This window comes from Myotis davidii, unplaced genomic scaffold, assembly GCF_000327345.1.
Source record: "Myotis davidii unplaced genomic scaffold, ASM32734v1 scaffold209, whole genome shotgun sequence".
NCBI lineage: Eukaryota > Metazoa > Chordata > Mammalia > Chiroptera > Vespertilionidae > Myotis > Myotis davidii.
In genome coordinates, this window is record NW_006300047.1 from 1,127,415 (window position 1) to 1,153,754 (window position 26,340).

General features: G+C 46.3%; 1 protein-coding gene and 1 long non-coding RNA gene across 2 annotated transcripts in view; both read right to left on the bottom strand.

Annotated features, from left to right (window-relative positions):
* The window catches only part of LOC102763755 (sorting nexin-29), a 440,536-nt gene that overhangs the window by 228,368 nt on the left and 185,828 nt on the right, over positions 1 to 26,340 (bottom strand). The window lies entirely within an intron of this gene.
* On the bottom strand, positions 9,898 to 15,499 carry LOC107185065. Its single transcript, XR_001515980.1, has 3 exons — positions 15,357 to 15,499; positions 15,014 to 15,194; positions 9,898 to 10,075 (listed from the first exon to the last, which is right to left on the bottom strand). It is a non-coding gene; the product is annotated as an uncharacterized LOC107185065 (long non-coding RNA).

A 26,340-nucleotide genomic window follows, 5' to 3' on the forward strand; every position in this document is an offset into this window, starting at 1 on the left:
GTTCAATTATGCACATGGGTGTGCATGAGAGACGGCAGACCTACATCAAAACATACAGGAAGAGGTGGGAAGGAGAGCAATAACACCAATACTGTGTGCCGCCCCACAGCTCCGTTCATGGAGCCTGGTGCCCGGACATGGAGAGGCAGATGTGGGAACTGCAGCTTTGCCCCAGGGAGTCCCGGCAGCCACGAGCTTCTCCCAGCATGAGGCTCCGGCTGAACTTAGAGGTTATAGGAGGGAGGGAGAGAGAGAGAAAAGAGAATGAAAACGACCTTCTTCAGTACCCATAGCCACTTCATCTGGTGTTCGACTCCAGAACCAGCATTGCTGGAGGGAGGAACCTCTACAGCAGTGGATCTCAACCTTGACTGCACATTAGAATCACCTGGGAATCTTTTTAAAATCCTGATTTCTGGGCCTCATCCTCCGGAAATTCTGTTTCTTTGTTACTAATGTTGTGGCCCCACCCCATAAGAAAGAAACAGAATTTCCGGAGGATGAGGCCCAGAAATCAGGATTTTAAAAAGATTCCCAGGTGATTCTAATGTGCAGCCAAGGTTGAGAACCACTGATCTACAGAATTGTGCCTTCCTGAGGGATTTCCCAGAGTAATTCCCCATCCATGCTGGTGAGAGCCTTGCCTCTACAAGAGCAGCAGAGGCCCTGACGCTGGACACAGCACTGGTGTGTGGAATGCACTTATGTAGTGATGCGAAGTCTCAACAGACACATGGCTCTTACGTGTGAGCGGAGGGATGGCCTGGTACTCAGGGTGCTGAAGACCCCATTGAGATTCCATGTGGGCAGAACCCGGCCCACAATCAAAGCCTCTGAAGTCTTTCTAAATGGATGGCCCTGAAACCCAACCAAACTATTCAACCCATTAAATGCCCCACAGATGTCGGGCCGGGATGAAAGCCCAGAAGGGCTAGCAGCATCTGGAATAGACAAGAGGCATCTCTTGGGCCCACTGATGACTGCATCCCAGGACCACTTACTCCAAGCTCAGCAAGATCTCTCACGGGAGACAAAACGCCACCCAGGCCACAGAACCATGTGTGGGAGAAAGAAAAACAACAAGAAAAACTAGATAAGCGGTGCTTACGGGGGGCAGAACATATTTCCACCAAACCTATTGCGTTAACTTGTATTTACCACCTTCTTCAAAGCACCTGCTTTTCCTCATCTTACACGTGTCCTTACCCAGGGTCACATGCCACCCTCGGAGCTGGGCTGGAGTCATTCCTGGGGTAGTCAGTGGTGTTGGAAATTAGGGAGAACTTCCCTAACGAAAGTTGGGTGAATGGAGTTCAGGCTTCTGATAACTGATGTCTGCTCTGCTTCCCCCCACATGAAGTCAGCCGCTGAAGAGCTAACTAAAACCTTGGCAAGAGGACCTTCATCTTCTGGTGTGATTCACTGTGACACTTAGCAGACTCGCACTCCTCCAACCATAGATAGAGTCAGAGCTCGCCTCTTGAGCACACAAACGGCCTGTAAACAGCAACACTCATAGGACTGGAGAGCAAGACTGAATGTAACCCCTCCTGACGGAAGTCAGGCACAGGCTTCCTCCCACAGCGCCGCTCCCCTCCCCTCACTCTCCCACTGTGCATTTCTTGAGAGCCCTCCACCGCTCGTAAGAAATTATTGTAGACACTTGCTATATATTAGAAGCCTGAACTCCATTCACCCAACTTTCGTTAGGGAAGTTCTCCCTAATTTCCAACACCACTGACTACCCCAGGAATGACTCCAGCCCAGCTCGGAAGGTGGCATGTGACCCTGGCCCAGCCAATCAGAGCCTTGCAATCTCCCTGGCCAGCCACTGGCTCTGAGACAGGCCTGCTGGAGTGAGTGCAGCTCCAGGAACCCTGTGCAGGGCTCCTCCCCCTTTCACACTGAAATAGAGCTACACAGAATCCAAGGCCTGGAGCTGCTGTGACCATCCTACAGGCAGTAGGATGATGGAGCCAACATCAAGGGGCGCAAAACTGAAAGAAAGAGAGACAGACCAAGAGAGAGACCAAGAGAAACTAACAGGCATCAAAGCACGCACAGGTGGGACAGACGGGCAGACCTAGAGACAGATTAGGTCCTGGTAACACCAAGACCTTGATCAAGCACTGCCTGAACCTAGAAACTTTTGTCACATGAATCAATAAACTCCCTTTTAATGTAAAATAGGATTGCTAATTTTCAGGATTCCTTGCCTCACTATTAACTCCTCTCCTTGTGTTTACAACAATGACTTCAAAGGGACCACTAGGCCAAGCCAGATAAGAATTTTACTCAATAATTATTAATCCTTTTAAAAGCAACCTAGGCATTTTATGAGGTTACAATTGGAATCCTAGTTAATTATGTTTCTAATTTGACCCAATTTTAAATCTCCTCTTGAAAGTGAGCAAATAAAGGGTAACATTATTACAAGGGGGGAAAAATTGAGACTTGTCACAACACTTCTACTACAAAGTTGTAATAACTAACAGTATAGTACAAGGTCCACCAACAGATTCAGTGCAACAGAAAAGACAACCAGATAAAGGCCCTAAAATGCTGGGACGGGGGGAGGAGGGACTATGTCATGACAAAGAGCAGTATCACAAATTACTGAGGGAGAAGAGCTGTTACTAAAGGATGCGCAACAACATAATTGGTTAATTCATGGGTGGAGCGGGGAGTGGGGACAAGTCAGACCCTCTCTTTGCGTTACACTACAATAAACTCTAAATGTACTACAGCGATGTCAGCATTTAAAATAAGTCAAATCGGAAAAAACCAGTTCTCAGGACATGTAAGAAGTTTCCAAATCTATGGAAGAAATCACAATGAGGAGTCAACAAATTTGATTTGGTGGAAATTAAAGACGGTTAAAGGTCTAAAAACATTACACAGAAAAATGAAAGGAAAACAAATTGTTGCCACCAAAATGGCCAACTGTTGCTGGTCTTATAAATAGGAGGCACAATCAAATCAAAAATAGAAAACAATAATATTCTGAGAGGAAATAAATCAAGATTGACAATAAACTGACTCTTCATAGTTCTAAAAAACAAAACAACAAACAATCAAGACACCTGGAAAAGTCCAGCCATTGTAGAAATATGAAACAGAACTTCCTCTCCAATTAGCGAACAGTTAAAATAGCAAAATTCAAAACTAGGGAGGGTGAAGAAAAAGGGGCGCATGTGCATTCTTGGTCAAGAGGCTTAAATGGCCTAATGTTTCTCTGCGCAGGAGTGGGCCCCAGAGAAGTCATTAGAATCAGACTAAAACACTGCATAGCAGGCGTAACAATAAAAACAACTGCAGTGCCAGCTATAGCAAGTATGAAGGACTGTGAAACGCTTCATGCTGCTAATAAAAAATACTTAACATGTAAAACAGCTCTTGGCATAATCCCAAGTGGAATGAGAGAATAGAAAATGATATACGCAGAATGATCCAAACTTGTTTTTACACACAGTCAAATGCAATGGGGAAAGACGGAAAATAGATACTTCAAAAAGCATAACAGTGGCAATTTCTAATTGATAAGATTAAAGGTGATTTCCCTCCCTTTCCTTGTCCTAGTCCTTATTTTAAAGATTTTCTCTAATAAATGTATAGCCCTTTATAATCAGAAAATACATATACAGAGAGAGAGAGAGAGACACGCACACACACTTTTCAGTAGAAATAGCCTTGGTTTCATAAGTCAACATTTGGTGGACATCTCCTAGGTACTCAGCACTGAGCTAGATACTCTGCAGGACAAAAGCAAGTACTCAAGGAGTTTCCAGCCCAGTGAGCTAGATACAGCCCAGGAAAGGTGCTGAATGATTCAAAAATCTACAAGCCAACCAAACGCTAAATGCTGAGGCGGACATAAGCTCCACCAGTTACTCACATGCCATCTCTAATACACCTACCACACTTGGTGTAATTCTTGCGGTGCACTTCCTATGTAGTGACCACTCTACGACCATCAGCTGCTGCCGGCACTACCCATATAATCTCGGCGGTGCAGCCTGCTGGCGTCCCTCCCTCCTCCTTTGTCCATGCCAGAGCCATGTTTTATTCCAGAAGACCATGCACGAAGCCCATGCCTCCCTTATGTCCAAGTGGCACCACTAAATCCAGCCAGTAAGATAGACCAAGCATATCAAACTCGCCGGCTGCGAGTTTGATATGCTTGATGTAGACTCCAGCTGTGAGATGGGAATTCCAAGAAAAGTCCTCGGCTGAAGGTCAGACAGCAGCCCTTCCCGTCCCCCCTGCTTTGTCCTGCAGAGATGCTTTCACATGAAGCCTTCGGAATATGTCCCTGAAGACTGCAACCCACTGCCCTCCTCCTCCAACCCAGCTTTTGGGTTCAACCAACAGCATTTAACTATTGGAACAGTTAGTTGATGGGCATTTTATTTTTTTAATGTATTTGTATTGATTTCAGAGAAATAGAAACACCAACGATGAGAGAGAATCATTGATTGGCTGCCTCCTGCACGCTCCACACAGGGAATCGAGCCCACAACCCGGGCATATGCCCTGACCAGGAATCGAACCATGACCTCCTGGTTCATAGATTATTGTCCAACCACTGACCCACACCAGCCAGGCAATGGACATTTAACCAACAAGATTTGTGTCAAATTGATATGAAGAAACCAGAGATATAAAATCAAAACCTACAGTGGTGTTAGGAAAGCAGTTGAGGGCTCTCTGTGCAACGAGAGGCAGCATATACAAAAACAAAAGGCCGGGTTTTACATCCACACATCCTCTCTCCAGGCAGCAATGAGTCCCACAGAAACAGAAAACTGTACTTTCCAATAACCCCCAAAGTGTTATTTATTTCTGAATCCTTACTTGTTACGATTCGGTTCCCTGAGGTGTTCAGACACTGTCAAAAAGAACTGTGATTATAAATCAAAATCTGCACTCCAAACACACACATACACACACAGATCAAATTTATAACCTGTTTTCATCCACCTTTTATTGTGTTTCAGTTTTCTATTCAAAAGGCTGATTAATTTTCAATAAAAGAAGTGTGGAGTGCAAGTATTTTTTACCCAGAGGTTTTTCCATTTCCTTCCTCTGCGTTATTTTGAGTCTTGCTACTGAATCAGAAAGCAAGAACCCTGGAGAATATTCCAACGTTCAGCCGGTGAAATATATCAATATAGGAGAGTAACGGGAAAACGGAAAGGCAGAAATAGTGATTTCCATAATAAAACTCCTGCCAAACTCTGGAGGAGTGCACAGAGAAAATTTTACCTGCCATGCTCCCATCTGACAGGCCAACAATGTACCTCAGAACGTGAAAATGCACCGTTGTGGATTCCTAGCCACATTCAAACTGAATCCTGCAGGCCAGGGGCAGGCTCTTACACAGCAAGGCCAGAACCTGAGGCCGCAGCGCGCTCAGTGCCAGCTGCTCCTGGTGGCGTCTGCCAACTCAGGACCGTATCAGTGAAGCGGAATTTAACATTTTGTCTATAACTTCCCTGAGCTTATTAAACACTAAAGACAACCAGAGAGAGAGAACGAAAGAAACAGAGAGGGTTGCAGGCCGGCTTCCAATCACTTGCAAAGATCCTCTGCTGGTCGTGAGGATCAAGAACCGATGGAGACCAACCTGGAAGGTCCCCTGAGCAAAAACCAGTTTGGTCATAGAGAGCTTAAGTGAGCTTATTTTGCAAGACTAACTTTACCCTGGTCGTGTCGTGCTTATGCCTCTGGAAATCATGGGCAGAACTTGAACTATTTCCCAAGGTCCCTAGGAGGTAACCTCTGAAAACTCTGACGTTGTAGTCAATCACTGTAAGAACCAACAGCCACGCTTTCTCACTATACAAGCTGCCTTGGGACAACATCCCTGCCCCGAGTCTTGGGCATGTTTTGATTTCAGTGATCCCGGTTTGCAAGCTGTCTTTTCGGTGTGTGCATAGTAAATTTTACTCATACTACCTAAGTGATCCATTGGTTTTACTTTGGCTAATTCTGATCCTTTGAAAGGGTAAGCTGCTTAGAAGAAAAAGTTAAAGAAAAATGAAAAGACAAAGACAGAAAGAAAGCAGGAAAGAGAAATACAGAGACTGTGCCAGTGGGGCTAGAGAGAATGAGAGATAAGAGACAGAAAGAGAACCCAAAAGGAGGGAGGGGGAAGTGGGTGAGGAAAAGCGGGGGTAAGAGAGAGATGCATACAAATACACACTCAGGGAAGACAAAGAGAGAAGGGGAAGAAAAGTAGCAACAGAGAAACAGCAAAAGAACCAGTGACACATGCATCATGGAAAATCAAGCATCAGAACAAGCCTGGCAGGTGTGTCTCAGTGGTTGAACATCCATCCAGGAACCAAGAGGGCACTGGTTCGATTCCCAGTCAGGGCACATGTCCGGGTTTCAGGCTCTATCCCCACTGTGAGGCATTGCAGGAGGCAGCCAATCAATGATTCCCATCATTGATGTTTCTATATCTCTCTCCCTCTCCCTTCCTCTCTGAAATCAATAAAAATATTTTTTTTAAAGAAAGTGGAAAAAAGAAAAAAAAAGTGGAGAAAATATTCACACATCATATATGTGATAGGGCCTAATGTCCAGAATACACAAGTAACCCTCCCAATTCAGCAGTAAAAAAGACAACGGACGAATTACAATGGGTAGAGGATTTGAAGAGCTAGCTCTCTAAAGAAGATATACAAATGGCTAGTAAGGACATGCAGAGATGATAAATAGTATTAGGCATCAGGGAAATACAAATCAAAACCATAGTGAGGTACCCTTCACATCTACTAAAATGCCTATCAGAAAAAAACAGAGGTAACAAATATAAGCGGGGATGTGGAATCACTGCTACTGGGAGGTACCCTCGTTTTGGACAACTGTGTAGCAGTTCCACAAAATGCTAGGCACAGTTTTACCACTTGACCCAGCAATGCCACTCCTAAGTATCACCCAAGAGAAATGAAAAATGTGTCCATGCCCTAACAGGCTTGGCTCAGTGGATAGAGCGTCAGCCTGCAGACTGAAGGGTCCCAGGTTCGATTCCGGTCAAGGGCATGTACCTTGGTTGCAGGCACATCCCCAGTAGAGGCTGTGCAGGAGGCAGCTGATTGATGTTTCTAACTCTCTATCCCTTTCCCTTCCTCTCTGTAAAAAATCAATAAAATATATATATTTTTTAAAAATGTGTCAACACAACTTGTACATGAGCATTTATAACAATCTACACTAATAAAAGAGAAACATGCATATTGGTGTCACTCCGCTACACCTACCAGCCAATCAGGGTGAGTATGCAAATTAACCCAACAAAGATGGCAGTGGCCACGGAGCTGGAGGCTAGGGTTGCCCCTGGCAATGGAGGAAGCCAAGCTTCCCGCCCTCCCTGGGCACCACTCAAGGAGTGGCTGGGGGCCTGGGTGACCCAGGCTTCCAGCCTGCCCTGGCTGCCACTCAAGGGAGAGAACAACATGCAGGCGTGGTCAGGAGCCTAAGAGATTAACACAGAGAGGCGCCTGCTCCAAGCCTCCGCAGTGTGGCTGGAGGCAGGCCCCCAGCGGGGACACACACACACACACACACACACACACGGCGCGCCTACTCCGAGCCTCTGTGGCACAGCTGGGGGCAGCCACCAGTGGACACACAAACACACACACACACCGGGCACCTGCTCCGAGCCTCTGCTGCCAGACTGTGGGAGCGGGCCTAAGCCGTCAGTAGGACATCCACTGAGGGCTCCCAGACTGTGAGATGGGGCAGGCTGGGCTGAGGGACCCCCACCCCCCAGTGCATGAATTTCGTGCACCAGGCCTCTAGTGTTATTCATAATAGCCAAAAAGTGAAAACAGCCCAAATGTCCATCAACTGATGGACAAATCAAATGTGGTCCATGCAATGGAATATTACTCAGTCTTAAAAAGGAACAGAGTGCTGATACATGCTACAATATGGATGAATCTTGAAAACATTAGCTAAATAAAAAATGGCCAAAAACAAAAGGTTACATCTCATGCGCTCAGTGCCAGCTGCTCCTGGTGGCCTCTGCCAACTCAGGACCGAATCGGTGACGCGGTGTGTGTATGGGGCCGGGGTTGGGAAGCAGCAGATGAGGCTGAGGAGACATCAGGCTTGGGCCCGTCTGACCTTCAGAACAATGAGGGGGCCATGGAGGGTTTTTAAGCAGTGATGTGGCAGCATACATTGATTGTATATTAAAAAGACCAAAACCCATAGAGTGATTTGGCAGATTAAAATAGCATTAAATACACTCTAGGCACACCCATGTGAGGTGGAGAACAGGAAGAAAACCATCCAAGTCCCTCCTGCTCTGCAGGCCGGCCAGCCTTGGACTGGCTCCTCTCTGGTGATCTCCGTACAGACAGTCCTCAGGGAACCACTGCCACGCCCTCTTTAAAGGTGAGGAATATGAAGTTCAGAGAAGTGGCTTACCGAGGGGCACAACTCAACAAAGGGTACGGCTGGGACCCACCCTGCAGCAGCCTGCTACCTGACCCTCTCTCTCCTCAACGCTCCAGGGCTCAGCACAAAACAAGTGCTCATCACATTGTGTTAGCCATCAACACTCCTTCACAGGGGCTTTGTCCTATAGTAACGGGCCCCAAGCAGCAACTCAGTACCAGAGTCCTGGTAGCTTTGGGGAGAATTAACTCTGGTGAGTCACCAGATTTCCAGAGATTTCAACTACCCCACAGTGACGCACCCTGGGAGATTAAAACCTAGAGCTCTTCTTCTGTTTACTGAAGGAACAGTAAGCCCTGGAATTGAGTTCTGTCTTCCCCACCAGAAGCAGCCACTCCCCTTTTTTTATTATATCTTTTTTTAAATTTAAATATTTATGGTTGAAAGCATCACATGTGTCCCCTCTTTTCCCCCATTGACCTCTTCTAGCCCACCCTACTCCCAACCCCAGGCCTTCACCACTCTGCTCAAGCTTTTAAACCACATCTGCTACAGAAGTAATTATGCCACGGGAAAGATAGCAGGTAGATTTCAACAGGGCTTACAGATGCTTCCTCCCTTAATGATCATAAACCTTGTAAGTACCTTCAAACAAAGGCTTGAAGGTTGCACCCTCAATATAGGGACCGTCAAAATGCCTAAACCAGGCCACCTGCTCAAACCTACAATGGAGGGCGCACTAAAGGGAAAGACAAACAAACAAACAAAAAATAAAAAATAGAGGGAAAGACAAGTTATGATATCCCTATACTCTATCGCTGTGAATCCTTAAAACAAAAAACCAGTTACTTGTGCTATAAGGTTAATTAATAAGATGCAATCCTGGTTAATAAAACAAAAAGCCAGGATCTTCATTGATGCCTAGCCCTTATATAACCCATAGCAGGAATCCTTGAAACATATTATGCCAAGGAAATGAGCTGGTAATTCAGCAAAAGGAAATCTGATTTAAAAACACAGAAAAAGTATCCCATCTCCATCCACAGCAATTCAGGAACTACAAATACAACCGCTAGATTTTTGCCTATTGGTGGTTACTATTAAGTGGTCACCTTCCAAGAATGCTGGAGAGAGTGGCCAAGAGGCCATGTGCTGGTGACGCTTTCAAATGACACAACCCTTCTGGGACCAATCTGAAAATCCATAACAAAAGTCAGAAGAACAAAATATAGCTTTCATCCAACAATTCCTTTTTTGGGTATCCCATCCCCACAAATAACTAGAAACATGGGGAAATTCTATACAGGCTAGACATTCTTTGCAGCATCTTTCAGTAAAGTAAAAGTAGAAAAGAGTCCACCGGAAAGAAGTTGACTAACCTCTGGTCCACCATCTAGATGAAACATCACACAGGTGTTAGGCACTGGAGTTGTGCAGTCTATATATTGACAGAAAAAGCCTTGAGCTAGACAATTGAGGGGAAGAAGCAAGAGGCAAAATTGTACAGCATGAGTTCAACCATGTTTTCTTTACTAACTTCTTTAATAAAATTAATATGCAATATAGCAGTCCTGTTTACTGAAGTGTGAGACTGGCACATCTGGTGGATTCAGTGTTGTACTGACCAACTTCGTGGGACAAAGTCAGCTTTCCTTCATCTCTGGATAAAAATGGAACGTTAAAAGATAAGGACTGTCTCTAAATGTGAAAGCATCGTACTTTCTTATTTGAAAATTATTTCCATTAGCCTTTTGTGTCACAACTGTATGAACAATCTCATGGTTTGCAGAAAGAACATAACAAAGACTGGTGGTTGCCAGGGGCAGGGGGTGGGTGGGAGAAATGTGTGAAGGAGACCAAGAGGTTTAAAAAAAAAATTAGACCAGAACGTTTCTCCCACTACCTGTTCAGAAAGGCAAGGCATACGCTTATGCACATATTCTTGTCACGTAGTCCCTGCATTATGCGTAATGGCATTTTCAAGTGTGTGAGAGGGAAAGATCTTTTACAGGACGTCCTGTTTTCCTTGTGTCTCTAGTGAACTGGCACAGCATGTGGAAAGGGACCGAGCCTTGGAGCCCAAACCAGTGAGTGGACTTGGCTCCTTATTTAACCAATTCGGGCCTCAATTTTCTCATCAGTCAGCTGTTCCACCTTTAAATGACTTGTTATGAAGGAAAATAAATCCTTATTCTTAAAAGCCATGACTGTTACTTGCAGCCCAAATCATTTCCAGGTATCAGCGTAGTATTAATTCTTTCTCGCTTTGGATTTGTTTTGGGGTGTGTTTTTTTTCCAACCTAATTCAAAGGTGAGTGTTTGGGGCACTCAAGGCCTATCCCCTGATCAATGGTAAAAAAAAAAATACACCTGACATTTGTCCACGTGCAGCTTTGTTTGATATAGCTTTGTTAAAGAAAAAAACCACAGGCCCAAAATGGCATGATGCCAAACCTAGATTTAATACCTAGACTACCTGGAATTTCAACCAGAAACACAGTCAAGCAGCCTGGAATTTGCTGGCTGGCCCTCTCCATCCCCTTAGAAAGAAGAGGCAATCTACAGAATAAAAACCCTGCCCCATCTCTTCCCACAAAGAAAAGCTGTCAGAAGCTCACTTGGCTGGAGCTTTGTCCAGTGCGCGGAAGCACTGCAGGTTTGATTCCCGGTCAGGGCACATGCCTGGGTTGCAGGTTCCATTCCTGGTCAGGGTGCATATGGATGGAAGGCAACCGATCCATGTTTCTTTCTTTCTTTCTCTCTCTCTCTCTCTCTCTCTCTCTCTCTCTCTCTCTCTCTCATCAATGAAAAACATATCTTTGGGTGAGGAAGGGGAGGGGAGAAGAGGGGCGAAGGAGAGAGGGGAGGATAGGGGAAGGGAGGGGAGGGGAGGGGAGTCCAGGCCCCAAAACAATCCTTTCTTTTCTGTCACTAACAGCTCCCTTGCCCATCCTTCTTCCTATAAAATCTTTCCGCTTTGTATAAATCCTAGGAGTGCCTTCTAGTTGCTAGATAGGATGCTGCCCAATTCGTGAATCTTGTAATAAAGTTATTTAGATCTTCAAATTTATTCGGTTGAAGCATACTGGCATTTCCACTCATGTGGAACGGGCCCTCCCAGCATCTGGGCAAGGATTAGGGACCCATTAACAGAGCAGGCCAGTGTCGGAAAAAGGGGTACATCACTACAGAAAGAGGGCTGGTTTGAATTATGCTATCTTGCCGCTGTGTTTACAAAGGAATCTTTTGGTACTGCAGAGGGCTGAGCAGATGGGTTACTAATGAAGAAAATGTGATCGCTTATTTGAAAAATAAAAACTATTTTTTGCAACTGGTAAATCACTGCTTGACTTTTTGCCCAAAGAGGAAGCCAAAAACAATGTTTCTCAAGTTTAAGAATCAGTTCCTGAGTCTAAAGAACAACTTCAAAGCCATCTTTTGGGGCACTTTGCAAGCAAGTTTGGACAATGAAAGCTATCTAACTTTTAAAGTGTTTTGGTTTTTAATTTAGACATCTTAGAACAAGAGCCTGCAAACTGTCCTCCATTCCATAATTCATTCATGCGTACGTCCAAATTATATTTATTGAACATCTACTATGTGCCAGGCACTGTGCTGGTTCTTTGGGTGTGCAGCCAATAGCACAAATGGGATTCCTGCCACCATGGAGTTTAGGCATTAGCAGAGAGACTGAAAACAAGCCAAACAACAAATAATCAAATTATGCGAAGTGCTCTCGGGGACATAACTGGAATGCTGAGACAGAGAAGACAGGGGGCTTCTTGGGCAGGACAGCCAAAGAGGTTCTCTCCAGGGAAGTGAGGGGCCCAAGGCCAGCCCTGAGGAAGGAGGAGCAGAAGCTAGCGCTGCCCACCCCGCATTGGGGGGGGGGGGGGAGCATTCTAAACACGGAAGATACAGGAAGACTCAGAGAACTCACTGGAGACTCCCTGGGGTATCCCCTGGGGTTGGTAATGTACATGACTATCGCTGGTTTTGCAATGAACTGCTCTGGCTCTGACTGACCGTGTGGCCTCAGGCAGTCGAACCTCTGTGCTCCTCAGCTTTCTCACCTGCACAGTGGGGAGACTGAGGGAGGCTGAGATTTTGGTCTGTCCCAGCCCTGAGGTGGGAAGAGCTGGGCCTGCTCCAGGAACTTTAAACAGGCCAGAGGGCAAAGAATAGCTGGCAAGGAGGCAAGGGAGGCACAAAACAGGTGGAAGGTGAACAGGGCCAAGTCAAGCAGGCTCTGACAAGTCATGGGAAGGAATTCAGATTTTATTTTCATTGCAACGGCAAGCCACTGAAGAGTTTTAAGCAGGGAAATTTTGTAGAATCGTCCCTCGGTATCCACAAGGGACTGGTTCCAAGACCCCCTGTTAATACCAAAATCTGTGATGCTCAAGTCCCTTATATAAAATGGTGTAGTATTTCCATACACATCCTCCCTCATAGTTTAAATCCTGTCCAGATTACTAATACCTAATACAATGTAACTGCTATGTAAACAGTTGTTATATTGTATTATTTAGGGAATAATGACAAGGAAAAGAAAGCCTGCATGTTTCACACAGAGCGGCCATAGTAGGCCTAACTGCTTAGTACATGTCAGCAACATAAGGTTTTTTTTCAAATATTTTCTGGGATTGGTTGAGTCTGGGAACAGATGGACGTACACAGCAGAAACTGTGGATATGGAAGGACAACTGTTTTAAAGATGGCTCTAGTCCTGGCCGGGTGTTCAGTGGTTAGAGCATTCGCCCACAGACCAAAGGCCACTGTGTTCCATTTCCAGTCAAGGGCAGGTACCTGGGCTGCAGGTTCAACCCCCGGCTCTGGTCAGGGCACATACGGAAGGAAACCAACCGATGTGTCTCTCTCACACCTCTCTCGCTCCCTCCCTTTCTCCCTCCCTCTCCCCTCCTTTCCTTCCACTCTCTCTTAAAAAAAATCAATGGAAAAAATATTCTCAGGTGAGGATTAACAAAAATAAAAAATAATAATAAAAGATGGCTATGTTGCGGAGAATGGGGAAGAGCAGGAGCAAGAATGGAAGCGGGGAGACTGGGATGGTGCTGTGGTAAGAATCTTAGGCTGTGGTGGAGGTGCAGTAAAGTGGCTGAACTCGATCTCAAGTGTCTGCTCTAAGCAATTACTCAGGACACTGTTTGAGATGTACTATGAAGTGTGGACAGGCCTCACTGGAGGAAAGCATCCAGTTTGATTAGTGATGCCTGCCACAGCAACGGGAAAAGAACAGCAGTAGCGTGTGTCAAACTCTATCCTCCGTCTGTCTAGAGCAGGGGTGGGCAAACTTTTTGACTCGAGGGCCACAATGGGTTCTTAAACTGGACCGGAGGAGGGCCGGAACAAAAGCATGGATGGAGTGTTTGTGTGCACTAATATAAATTCAAAGTAAACATCATTACATAAAAGGGTACGGTCTTTTTTTTTTTTTAGTTTTACTCATTTCAAATGGGCCGGATCTGGCCCGCGGGCCGTTGTTTGCCCACGGCTGGTCTAGAGGAACTTCGAGCAGTGCTTCTCTCACTATCATGTGTGCAACTCACCCGGAGATCTTTAGTTAAAGTGAAGAATCTGAAAGAGTGCGGCTGGCCTGAGAGTCTGCATTTCTGACACTTTCCCAGGATTGAGGCCAATGCTCTGTGAACAGCGAGGATCTAGAGGACTTACTCTTTTCCCCAAAAAAATTTGTACAGGATGAGCACCAGCTCCTGGGCTTGACACAGAAGGTTACTCAACAATATTCATGAACTGTGCTGGGGTTGGGATGGGGTGGAGGGGTGTTGGTGACTTTCAGCATCAACTGCTATAAAAAGAACTCTAAAAATCCCAGGTGGCTGACCAAAAAAAGCATCACCCTAGAATATGACCAACATCACATGTATGCATTGTACGTCTATGGAGTTGCAACCTCATCCTGACTGAACTGAAGATCATTTGGGGGGGGATAAGGGGTTCAAAAAAAGGAGTGAGGAAAATGCAAAGGCTAGAAATCTGCTTAACAGAACTGGTTCTGAGGACGATGACAGGGTTAAGCTCTGAGGAATGAAGGGAAATATGGTAAGGAAAGAGTTGCCCCTGCTAGATCCACAGAAGAGTGGCATTGCGCCCCCTGCTGGGGCCCCGCTGTGCTGCATTATGACAGCAATGCTGGCTCTTACAAAAGCCCCAAAGGGGAGTTTGCATCCTGTGTTTGTTCTCCACCACAGTCCTGATCCATAATCCCAACTAATATGAGCAGCAGCCAAATCCAAATCTCCCTCCCAAAGACAGATCCAATCAGCTGGGAATCAAGGATCACAGCCAGACCCTGCCTGCAGATGGAATCAGCTGGCCAGTGGGCTCCGTGCTAAATAAATGTGCCTAAAGCCTGAGGGCTCAGTGCAAGGCACTCAGCATCCCTGGACACCAAGGTCCCCTTTCCAAAGTCAGCAGAGACCCGCGGTGCAATGCAGGCCCAGTCACCCCAAGAACTGCCTGCCTCCTAGAAGTCATAGGCTACAATTTTTTCACTCTCTCTCTCTCCCTTTTAAACTCACAGAATTACCTAAGCCTTAATTTTTAAAGAGCTTACCTTAATCGTGCACATTCATTTTCTGGGGGCCATTAAAAAATCATGAGAACATTCCTGTTGCCGCGCAGTGATTCATGCTCCCCCCAGCACAAACCTCACTTGTGGGCCTCTGCTGGTTACAGCATCCCAGACTCCCAGACAATATTAATTCAATTTATTCTGCACCTTTGCGAGTGGCTGCCTATTAACATTAAACACATACAGCGCTTTTCAGGTCGCCAGAATGTTGAACATGACTGTTCTTTAGATAATGTGAGAACTAAAAGATTAATCATCACCAGGATTAATTATTAGGAATGAGTGGGACAGCAAAGAAGTCATTTGTATGCGAGGGATTCCATACCGTGGTGAATCTGCCTCTTGCTAGAATGCCAAGGGATGAGAGCTGGATGCCAGCTGGATTCCAAGTGTAAAACACTGAACTCAATTGCTTCATCCGTCTAATGGGTTAGTTAAAAGGCAGGGACCGCTTCATTACCTCTGGCGCTTTACTGTAGAGTAAACTACAATGAGGGTGCCAAAGTTAATGCAGTTTTTTAATAGATCGAGGACGGCTGGCTAAGTTTAGAACTAAGCAAAAGATGACTTCTTTGCTGAGATCTGGTCAGATCCCTATGTCAGCTTCCCAGATATTCAGAAAGCAACCTTTAACCTTCCATGTTCCCTCTGCCTCCATCCTGCACCTGGGCTGACCCAGACGCCTACTGCAAAGTTTACGCGCATGCAGAGCCAAGTAAGCAGACATCGTTACTGCGGGAAGGACAATCTGAACCAAAAATCAAGCTCACAGGAAGGGCAGGTACATGTTTTAAGAGGCAGTCTAACACCAACAAATATCTGCAACGCATTGGCAAACTACACCGTGAGTGGAATCTTATTTTATTGTAATAACCGTACATTTTAGGAAGAAGAGATGGTGGTGATGGTGGTGGTGGTGGGAGTGAAGGAAGAGGAGGGAGCAGAGGAAGAGGAAGAGATGAAGATGAGGAGACAGACAATCTTCAAGGCCTAAAATACTATCGCACTTCCACAGAAAATGTTTGCCAACCTCTGGCTCTAAGATATAATAAAAGGTCATTTTATTTCTTGTCATTTGAAGGCATAATGAGGTTTGTGCACATTTTGGAAGAAAGCCAAACACCAAGAGGGCTGCCTAGATACAAAGAGAGGAGGACGCCAAGCCATCGCATGCTACAGTGACACACGAGACAAAGAGTGGTGGGTCCACACCAAATTGGGGCATTGAAGTAGGTGGCACCCAGAACCCTAGATGGGAAAGAGGGCAAAGTCAAAACAGTAACAGAGGAAGGAGAGACGTCTGCACAAATAAGTGCAAGCTTGACTGAGAGCCTCTCAGGTGGAGAGCAGGCCTTTCTCCCAGCGCCGCGGCTACCAATCAGTGGACACTGACCAGCAGCCTCGCCTCCCTAACACGCTGTGGGATCTTGGGCGAGTGGCCAGCTCTGTCAATGTTTCCTCATTGGCAGCGGGAGCTCATAGGAGCACTGGCGTGAGGATTGAATGAGTAAGTGGACAGTTCTTCACATAGTGCCTGGCACGGTGTGAGCACCCCATGAACGTTAGCTGTTCTATCACGCTGCCCACCGAACATTCTGCTGTGTGGTTCAGCTCAGACAGAGAGATGGGGGAGTCCGCTCCACTGGCTTTGCTTGCAAGTTCTGTGGTCAGTGATGGCACCCTGTTAACCAACCCCTCTCTCTCAGGGTTTCTTAGAGCCCCCAAGGAAGGATGGGACCCCCAGAGTGAACGGTAGAAATGAGGCATCACTAACAGAGACCCTGGAGAGGCAGGCAGGGCTAGGCCAAGTGGGGCCCTGGACACCATGGCTTTATAACAGATGCTGCTCAAGTCTTCTCACCCCGTGTTTCCCCACAATGTTGCTGAGGTTAATCCTAGCAAGTTTGGCCTCCGTTAGCCGTCAACATCCCTCACATCCATCCTTTGGTCATGAACGCGATGAGGCCCTGATTTCCAAGGCCCAATCACCCAGACACTGGCCCTGCCACTTGGCCACAGCTTGCTGCCCTCCCATCTCCCCTCCCCACCAGCTTTCTCTGTTAGTGATGAGCTTGCCATTCTCAGAACTATTAAAAATTACTACAGCATTCCTGGCAGAAAATGCTGAGTGGAATGGAGGAGGAGAGAAAAAAAGTCCCCTTGATGAGAGTCATATATGGGCAGGAGCTACAAACAATTCGGGGCGCTAAAATTAATTCGCTCCCTTGCCAACTTGCCAATGAAGAGAGGGTGAGCATCGAGGCAGACTGTAATAAAAACGTAGTGTGTACAGCACATATTTATTCATTTTTAGAAAATCTTCAATGCTGCTACCCTCCTTTTCCCATAAAATCTGACCATCCTACTCAGCTTCTATTCTTATCCCTTGCTCATTTGCGTAATTTTAACACTGCAGAATATAGCTAGCCTAAGAATGTTTTTTATAATTACACCCATCACAGGAACTGTCAGTATCTAATGAAGGATAATTTCAGCTATTATAAGAAGCTTAAAAGATCATTTTCATGAATAATTCGTAATATGAATCATTAAATTCAAACAATGTCAGAAATTTCAGGAAAAAAAAAGAAAAGAAAAATATTTTAGGTATGGACAGTACCCATCCCTCTAAAGGCAGAGTGGAGCTTCTGACGTGCAAGAAACAACACAACACAACACAGGGGAAGATCTTTTGTGAGGGGACGGAACATGCAGATCAGCTCATGTCACTTCCCACTTTACGTTTTTCACCAGGTCCCCCAGGCCTGAGGATAAACCCATGCCTCCTAGCAAGTCGCATGGAGTGCTCCTCTGACCCCTGCCTGTCTCTCCGGCTCATCTCTCCCCTCTTCCTCGCTCTGACAAAGTAAACCTGTCTGAAAAGTAAAACAAACCTACGCTAGAAGCAGAACAAAGAGGGAGAGAGACATATCGTCCTGATAAATTGTGTGCACACCTGGATCCAGCCATACCTGCACTGCACCCTGTGCTTCTTAGTTCTATTGTTTTCCAAAGGGAGAAATGCTCTATTACTGAATAAGGCTTCAGACTGCAACAGATCTTGAGGGAATCACATTTCTCATGGCTGCCTAGGCCAAAGCTCACAGAGCACTAAGCAGTGGACACGGTGGGAGTTCAGGCCAGGCATGGGATAGTGTGTGTGTGTGTGTGTGTGTGTGTGTGTGTGTGTGTGTGTGTGTGTATATGTGTGGTGCACGAAATTAGTGCACTGGGGTGGGGGTGGGGTCCCTCAGCCCGGCCTGCCCCCTCTCACATACTGGGAGCTCTTTAAGGAAAATAAGCCAGTCAGCTAAAGATAAGTATCACATGATCTCACTCATTCATATGTGGAATCTGATGAACAAAATAAACTGATGAACAAAATAGAACCAGAGACATAGAAGCATGGAAAAGACTGACAAATCTCAGAAGGAAGGTGGGGGTTGGCGAGGGAGAGATTAACCGAGCAACTTCTATGCATATATGCATAGCCCATGGACACAGACAATAGTGTGGTGAAGGCCTGGGGGGTGGGGGGGAAAAAGGGCAGGGTGAAGGGGGTCAGTGGAGAGGGGGGACATCTGTAATTTTTCAACAATAAAGATAAATTTTAAAAAAAACTTTACAGCTAGAAAATGGTCCAAAGTAAAAAGAGTAATAAGTCATGGAAAACCAAGAAAAATTTTATTCTCCTCTGGGAGACCAAATGACATATAAAGAATAGCTTAAAGCTTAAGATGTACGCCTGGGATCCACTGTTAATTGAGCCAGGAATTAGTTACTGTCCATGTGGATCTTACACATGCACTGGCGGAGTTCACGCTATCTGGTTACTGTCCACACCTTACACAAGGACTGGCTGAGTCCATGCCATCTGGTTACTGCCCACACCTTACACATGGACTGGATGAGTCCATGACATCAAGTTACTGCCCACACCTTACACACAGATTGGCGGAGTTCACGCCATCTGGTTACTGTCCACAACTTACACATGGACTGGCTGAGTCCATGCCATCAAGTTACTGCCCACACCTTACACACAGATTGGCGGAGTTCACGCCATCTGGTTACTGCCCACACCTTACACACGGATTGGCGGAGTTCACACCATCTGGTTACTGCCCACACCTTACACGTGGACTGGCTGAGTCCATGCCATCCTAAAACAACATGACAGAGAAGCAGAGATGTAGATGTGGGGCTGACTCTAGTTTAATCAAATGCTCTGGGCACTGACCAATAGCTGAGCAACAGGACACAGGCCCATGTTAAATCTAATCCTTCATGCTGCAAGGCCACCCCAGATTCACGGGGAAAATTAAGCTTGGGACACACAAAAAACTGACTACCTTTCTTCTTAAAAATAAAAGATGACTGTATCACCCAAACAGGGAGAGAACTTCAACGTGTTGAGTCGACACCACTGTTCACATTTTACTTCTCCCCATTTCTCCAGTGAAACTGGTCTCATTACCGCCATCGCTAGCAAAGCCGGCACCATTATCTCCCACTTGTTCATCAGAGGCAGAGTAGCTGCTAATTCAGACATGTGGCAGAAACAGCTAATGTCCCCTAGTAGCCATTCTTTCTTCCTTAACAATAAAAATGCCAGATTTTGGCTGGGCATGTGGTGGTCTGGGTGGAAAACCAAGATTATGCTCCCCTGAATCCCCTGCAACTAGATGTGGCTACATAAAAGTGTCACAAGCAAACTGCAGAAGAAAAGATTAGTGAACTTGAAGACTTAGCGATAGAAACTATACAAGATGAAACATACAGAGAGGGAGAAAAGAAAAAGGCTAGGTAACCTGCCCAAGGTCACACTTATGGCAAAGGGCAGAGCCAGGACTTTCTGGGCCAAACCACAGTCTACACCTTCATGTTCTAACACTTCCCGTACCCGCTGCCTTCGTGAATGCTGACCGGTTCTCATCTGGAAAAGTGGTGAGGAAGGAGGCAAGACAGCAATAGCCACCTTACATCCCATCAAACCCGCTTTCTGTCATCTTGGCACGTGTTGCCAGCAAGCACTTGACATGATTTACATTCACTTTGTACCACTGCCTGACTTTCTTATTAAAAACCTTATCAATTTTTTTTTTATGCCATCAGCTTTCTTCTTAGCTCATGAAGAAGTCTATGTGTCAAGTAAGCGGGCTGGGGGTGTTTATCCCAAGAGTGTTCACAGAGCAAAGAGCTATACTGATCTGGGGGAATATAGTGCTAAATTCTAATAATGCTGGAGGGTGTGTAAATGATTTTTATTTTCTCTTTTTCTGCTTGTCTCTATCTTTTTTAATTCTCTAGAATGACTATGGCTTCATTTTTTAACAAGGAAAGTAAACACAAATGGTTTTCCAACAATAAAGTCTCTGAGAAATAATTTGAAGGCAGACTGCTTTCGGCCCCTGGGTGTATGTTTGGTTATTGTCAGTTCCAAGCCTTCATTTACTCAGAAGGAAGCCGAGACCGCAGGAGAAGGCCTCAATGCTGTGCAGGCACCACTCCTGGTTGCCCAGCAATGGGGCCCCTGCACTCTGCTAAGGGCATTACAATGGGACAAACCAGAGGCAAATGAAGGCAAGAGTAATCAAAGGCAGAGTTGAGCTTGGCCAATCTGGCTCCACCTGGAGGAAGGAGGGCCTTCTTTTGGAGGGATTGGGTCCTGGAATGATGAGGTTATGAGGAAAGAGTAGGGAGAAATGGGAAGGTAAGTGGGAAGCCGTCAAGGTGAGAAGTGTGAGGTACAGCACATACCTATAATGCCCCCCATCCCCCACCCCTGCCAGGTCAAGGGTACCCTGCAGCACATTGCATGGCTCAAATCTACATCCTCACCTGTTCTGCTCACTGATTCCAGGAGCACAGGTTCCAGTCCCTACCCAGTCACGCACTCTGTGAGCTCCATGGTGTAGATACTGTGTGTCACTCACCTCTGCCTCAGGGCATCCACCATCCAGCCCACCACTCACAGGCTGTGTGCCTTGGGCAACGACAGCCACAGCAACCTGACACTCACACAGGGGATGGCAGGGGCTGCAATCCAGACCGTTTGGCCCCACTACACACTCTCACTAACCTTTCTAAGCTCCAATTTCCCCACCTGTAAAGTGAGGATGATGACAATACCGACCTCAGGAAGGTTGCCTATTAAAAGAAGTTAGCACAGGGCCTGGCATTATCCATATTATCAATTATTATTATTATAAAGTACTCAACAAATTCATTTGTTCGTTGACTCGTTTGTCTGCTGATCTCCTACCAGCTGCCAGGTATCAGTTTCAGAAGCTGGGTGCACAACAGTATCAAAACCAGGTCAGTCCCTACTCTCATGGAGTTTACATCCTGATCAATACTGATCAAATAAGTCACTACAGGGGAAATAAACATTTTATATACAAAAGAAGCAGCAACACTATAGATCTGGAAGTGAGACCTAGGGAATGATGGTGGGAGCCACAGACAGCTTCTTGGGGCAGTGACAACATGAACAGGAGTGTGACGAGCAGTCAGAGATTCCAGACAGAGTGAGCAGAAGGCAGAGGGGAGAAGGCAGTGTATTTCTATGGAAGGTGAGGCCTTTAACCCCGTGAAATAACCCCAGGCCAAGAGACAGGCTTTCTCTCTTTATAGGATGTCTACTTTTCTGTTCAATCCAAGAAAACAATTTAGACAAGTCACCGCCAGCCGAGGTAACTAGCATCATCACCCACTTGAGCAAAGCAAAACGACCCGCCGCCTTATGAAAGCTGTAATTAGAAACTTAAAACAGAGCCGTTTTCAGAACCAACGTGGCATTTAACACAGCAGCCACCTGTCAGCTCCCAGGAAGGAGGGAAGCTGAACACCAAACAGGACGCTGACTGACAAACGCACGACAGTCAGCACAAAGCGAGACGGCTCTAAAGTGAGGATGACGATAATAAATACGTGTCTGGCCCAAGCCCCAAGGAGGCTGGGAAGCGCCCAGGTGCTCCTGTTCTGTTTCTGGGCCTTTGTTTCCTACCGAACAATAAAAAGGAAATGAACAGAAATCATGAATTGACAGCTGGCATTTCCAGGCTATGGCTGTGCAGTGATTTAGGAGAGGAAAGCATGCTGCGGGCGACAGAATCGGGTGGAGCGAATAGAACATTACCCCTGTCGGGGTCTCCAGAGAGAGAGGGTCACTTCTAGGGCCACGGAGTGGATCCTCTCGCAACTATGACCCTGGACCTTTGATGAAGCTGTGCCCAGTAGTGATGGCACTAAGGGGTGGCTGGGGGGTCCCTCCCATAAAATTTCCACCAACCTCACCTTTCCCAAAGCCACCTGGGGCACAGTCTGCTTCCCACCTATCCAACAGCCAATTCCTTCTGTGCCAATTAAGCAACAACATTTCCCAGCATCCTTGCTAATTGAGAGCCCCAAGAGCTATAGAAGTCATTAGGGGACAGGGGGTGGGGGAACCGAAAAGCTCCTTAAAAGTAAGCTCATTATCCTTAAAGCGTTAAATCCTTACAGAATCCACCTGTGAAATGCACTCCCTGCCCTTTCCCCTTCCCCTTCTACCTCCCTGAAATACAGGCGGATGGATGAACACCAGCCACTACTGGGTACCATGAGGGAATCATGAGGGTAATAAACCATGCGCTAAGGATGCTAGAGCAAAACGGGAAGGCAGCCTGAGTTCCCAGCGATGATACAATCACACTAGCCCTGGACTAAAGTACTTACTTCTGGGCTGGCGTTAGAGAAGAGAAACACCTTCTTTTTAATGCAGCCAAACCTAGTCCACCTGATACACAAGCCCAAATAAACGTACAAATTCAATAAAAACATACTATGAGAGGCAGTCTCAAGACAAGGTCCCCAAAACCCCTTTCTAACAAAACAACCAAACCTCTCGTATATAAAACTGCTGGAGCTACCGCTATTTCCTTTGTCATCTGGCTGCATGGTCACCTGCATCTTTGCTCCCAACATCCTCTCTTCTCGTGTCAGAACCCATTCTGTTTCTGGGGGCCTGCCCCTCTCCCATTTTCAGTCCAGTGTGTCTGCATGGGCTGCTCCCACCTCACCCCCTGCCAGGAAGAAGCTGCGTGAGCCTGGCTTACACCCCCACGCCCACTTCCGATCCCAGGATTAGCTAAAGTGAGCCATGCCACCCAAGCTGGGCCAATCAGAGTTAATCTGGAAACACCTGTGGGTGCAATGAATAAGGACACCCTCAACTGCACTTATAACTTTTAATACTTTTTATTGATCTGAAAGAAATATGGAAAATTATCTATTACATCTGGTGGTGAGCACATTGTGGATGTTGAGTACATTATTCCCTGGGCTTTTCCAGTAAATTCTAATGTTTTAAAAATACAGAGCATGGGTTACTGTCCCTAGAGTGCCTTCCTGAGTGCTAGTAAGAGCCAGGAACTGAGGCCACCTGTTCAGATAGTTATTAAAAGATCAGGAAACTAGCTAATCACACAAATATTGTTTCACCAGGATAATGCGCTGCACATTTCAAAGAGGTTTACTCTATAATTATCACCATAATTATTCACTCACTTTCAGAAATTGATGTACAGGTGTTCTGTTAATGTGCCTTAACCTTCCATGTCCTGGACGCCCTTCAAAATGCACCTCCAATCCAAAATAACGTTTGCCTGGTACGTTACATGTCATCCCTTTGAAACGTCAAATAATTCTATCAAGTCACCATTATTATGGCTACTCCTCAAAGGAAACTATTGGAGCTCTGACATAAAAACTTATTCCAGAGTTGGGAGCTGGAATATGCAGGGCTGAGAGTCCACCAGCTCCCCGACTGGAAAACCTGGGCCAGCCTTTGCCTCCATGCTCTACTGCTCCTTCCTCAGGCTCCTTCCCGCGTTTACTGTGGAAGGAGGAGCCTTCATAGAAGAAGAAAAACATGTCATCTGCATGCCTTGCCTACACACGCCAATGCGACTGGGAAGTGTGTCCCCAAGTCTGATGTCCAGTTCCGAGTCCCTCACACTCTGACCCAGTCCCCGCCCCCGTGTGGCTGCTGGCACACGATTAGATTTCAGTCGCCCAGAGAGAAGAGGGGAGTGGAGTGGATTTTTCCTGAGATCAGGTCAAGGAGCAGATGCTAGGCAGTCAAGCCACCTGGCCAGGCAGAGTCCGCCACCCAGGCAGGCATCCCTTGGGTAGCCGTCACACACCACCTCTGAGGTACTATACAGATCAGTGGGCGATTGTCGCTTGACTTCTTCCTAGGCTAAGCAGATGACTGCAATGTTTAATTTCATGGGTCAATATGGATGGGCATTTCTAGATATTTGGAACCCAGATATTTGGTCAATCAGTAGTCTAGATGTCACTATGAAGGTATTTTTTAGATATGACTAACATTTAAACCAGTACACTTGGAGTAAAGCAAACTACCCTCCATAATGTGGTTGGGCCTCATTCTACTCGGCAGATTTTGAAGCTTCCAGCCTCCACAATAGCTTGAGCCAATTCCTTCAAGTCAATCAACTCTAGATAGATAGATAGATGATAGAGAGATAGACAGGTAGATAGATAGATGTGTATGTATGCATATATACATGTGTGTATATACATGTATGTGTATGTAAATGTATGTGTGTATGAATTGGGGTGTTACAAGGGGAACCAGAAACACCTTTCAGAAAAGGGAGAAGGACAACATGGTCTCTTCATCCCAATTAATGACTGACTAGAAAATCGATTATTTTTGACAGACATACCTTTGCCACATCCTTAGAAGCATTCCTTCTGAGACTCTAAGAGCACAAACCCAAAAATAAGAGTACTGGGTGGGTATGAGGTTCCTTTCTAAGGAGCCGCACAAATGGCTTAGAAGATGGAAACCATGTGCATTGAAGTGAGCGCCCAGAACAGCAGCATGAACCATGCTCCCTGCCACAGCATTAGCATTCTTGCTGCGGCAGCAGCCCAGCCAGACACAGCCCTTCCCAGACCCCTTTGCATCTAGGTGGGGCCATATGACCAGTCCTCACCAACGCATCATGAGCAGAGTGTGTGGGTCACTTCTGGAAGAAAGGGGAGTAACAATAATTATCATCCTCTTCCTCCTATGTAGTATGTAACATCACTTCTCCAAACGTTGTTCCTTCTCAGAGAATACTGTTCCCATCTACGTTAACTTGCTATCACTCTGAAATCATGCCTCAGAGGATTTGGACAGAATCTGGCAACAGGTGTTGATTAAACACCGACTGTGTACTTGGCCAACACATACTAAAACCAGTTTTAAATTGCAGATCATCCTCTCTGTGTGGTCAGACTACATACACAAGACAGAACAGCAAACTCCCTCGTGAGAGCAAACAGTGGAACGCTAGACCTTGGCTACTACTCATCATTAGTAACAGGAGTTTAGGAAACTGAAAGGGCAAGGGTGATTAGATTTAAGTGACAGGAGAAGAGCTGGCTCTCACAATAAATGCAACATCTGGACTGATGAGGATAAGGGGAGTGGCATTTCCAGAAAAGGAAATCGGATGAGCAGAGAGGATCAGAAAGTGGTCAGGTGGGGGCACATCAGAGACAAGCGTGACTGCGATGGAGCCTCGTGATGAGAAGAGGGAGAGGGTGCTGGACAGAGAGGAAAAGGCCACGTTTCAGTGGAAGGTGAAGAGGTGAGATGTATTAACACTCACGTTGGATCCTGGAGAGGGCAGGGTGGGTGGGCACAGTGATGGTGAACAGCTTCCACTGCCCTCCCTGCCCCCAACCCGTCCTCTTCATTGGTGGGACCTATTTAGAGAGGCAAGTGCCGAGACCAAATCTGAATTTAAGGAAAAAAAAGGTGACGTTGATTGACTTGAGACGGCTACTGCTGGTGGAGAATCAGAGAATGCTGGCACATTTGCAACATATTGGCTGACCCTGAAGGCCATTAATTCGAAAATGACATCCTCCAAGGCCGTGGTTCCAAGGGGCCAAGCACTGGGATGTTCAAAATTCCCCCAGATGACTCGATGTGGAGCCAAGATTAAGAAACAGGGCTCTACATGGGAGAGAGGGCAGAATGGCCTATAAGGAAACCAGTGGGAAGAGCAGCTCCCTTCTGCCGGGTTGCTGAGAAGATTAAACCAGAGCTGCTGGCAGCCTCTTGCCAGCATGAGATCACCTGCCTGAGAATGGAGCCAACACACAGTGGGGCGCAGACCTGGGCATCAGTGCAAGGAGCCCCATGTGTGCGCGTGTGCACCTCTTCCCGCTCTGCACTCGTGACACAGCAACGAGCCTGCAATCAGCACAGTGGGTGCATGCACACCATGGGAATCAGCAAG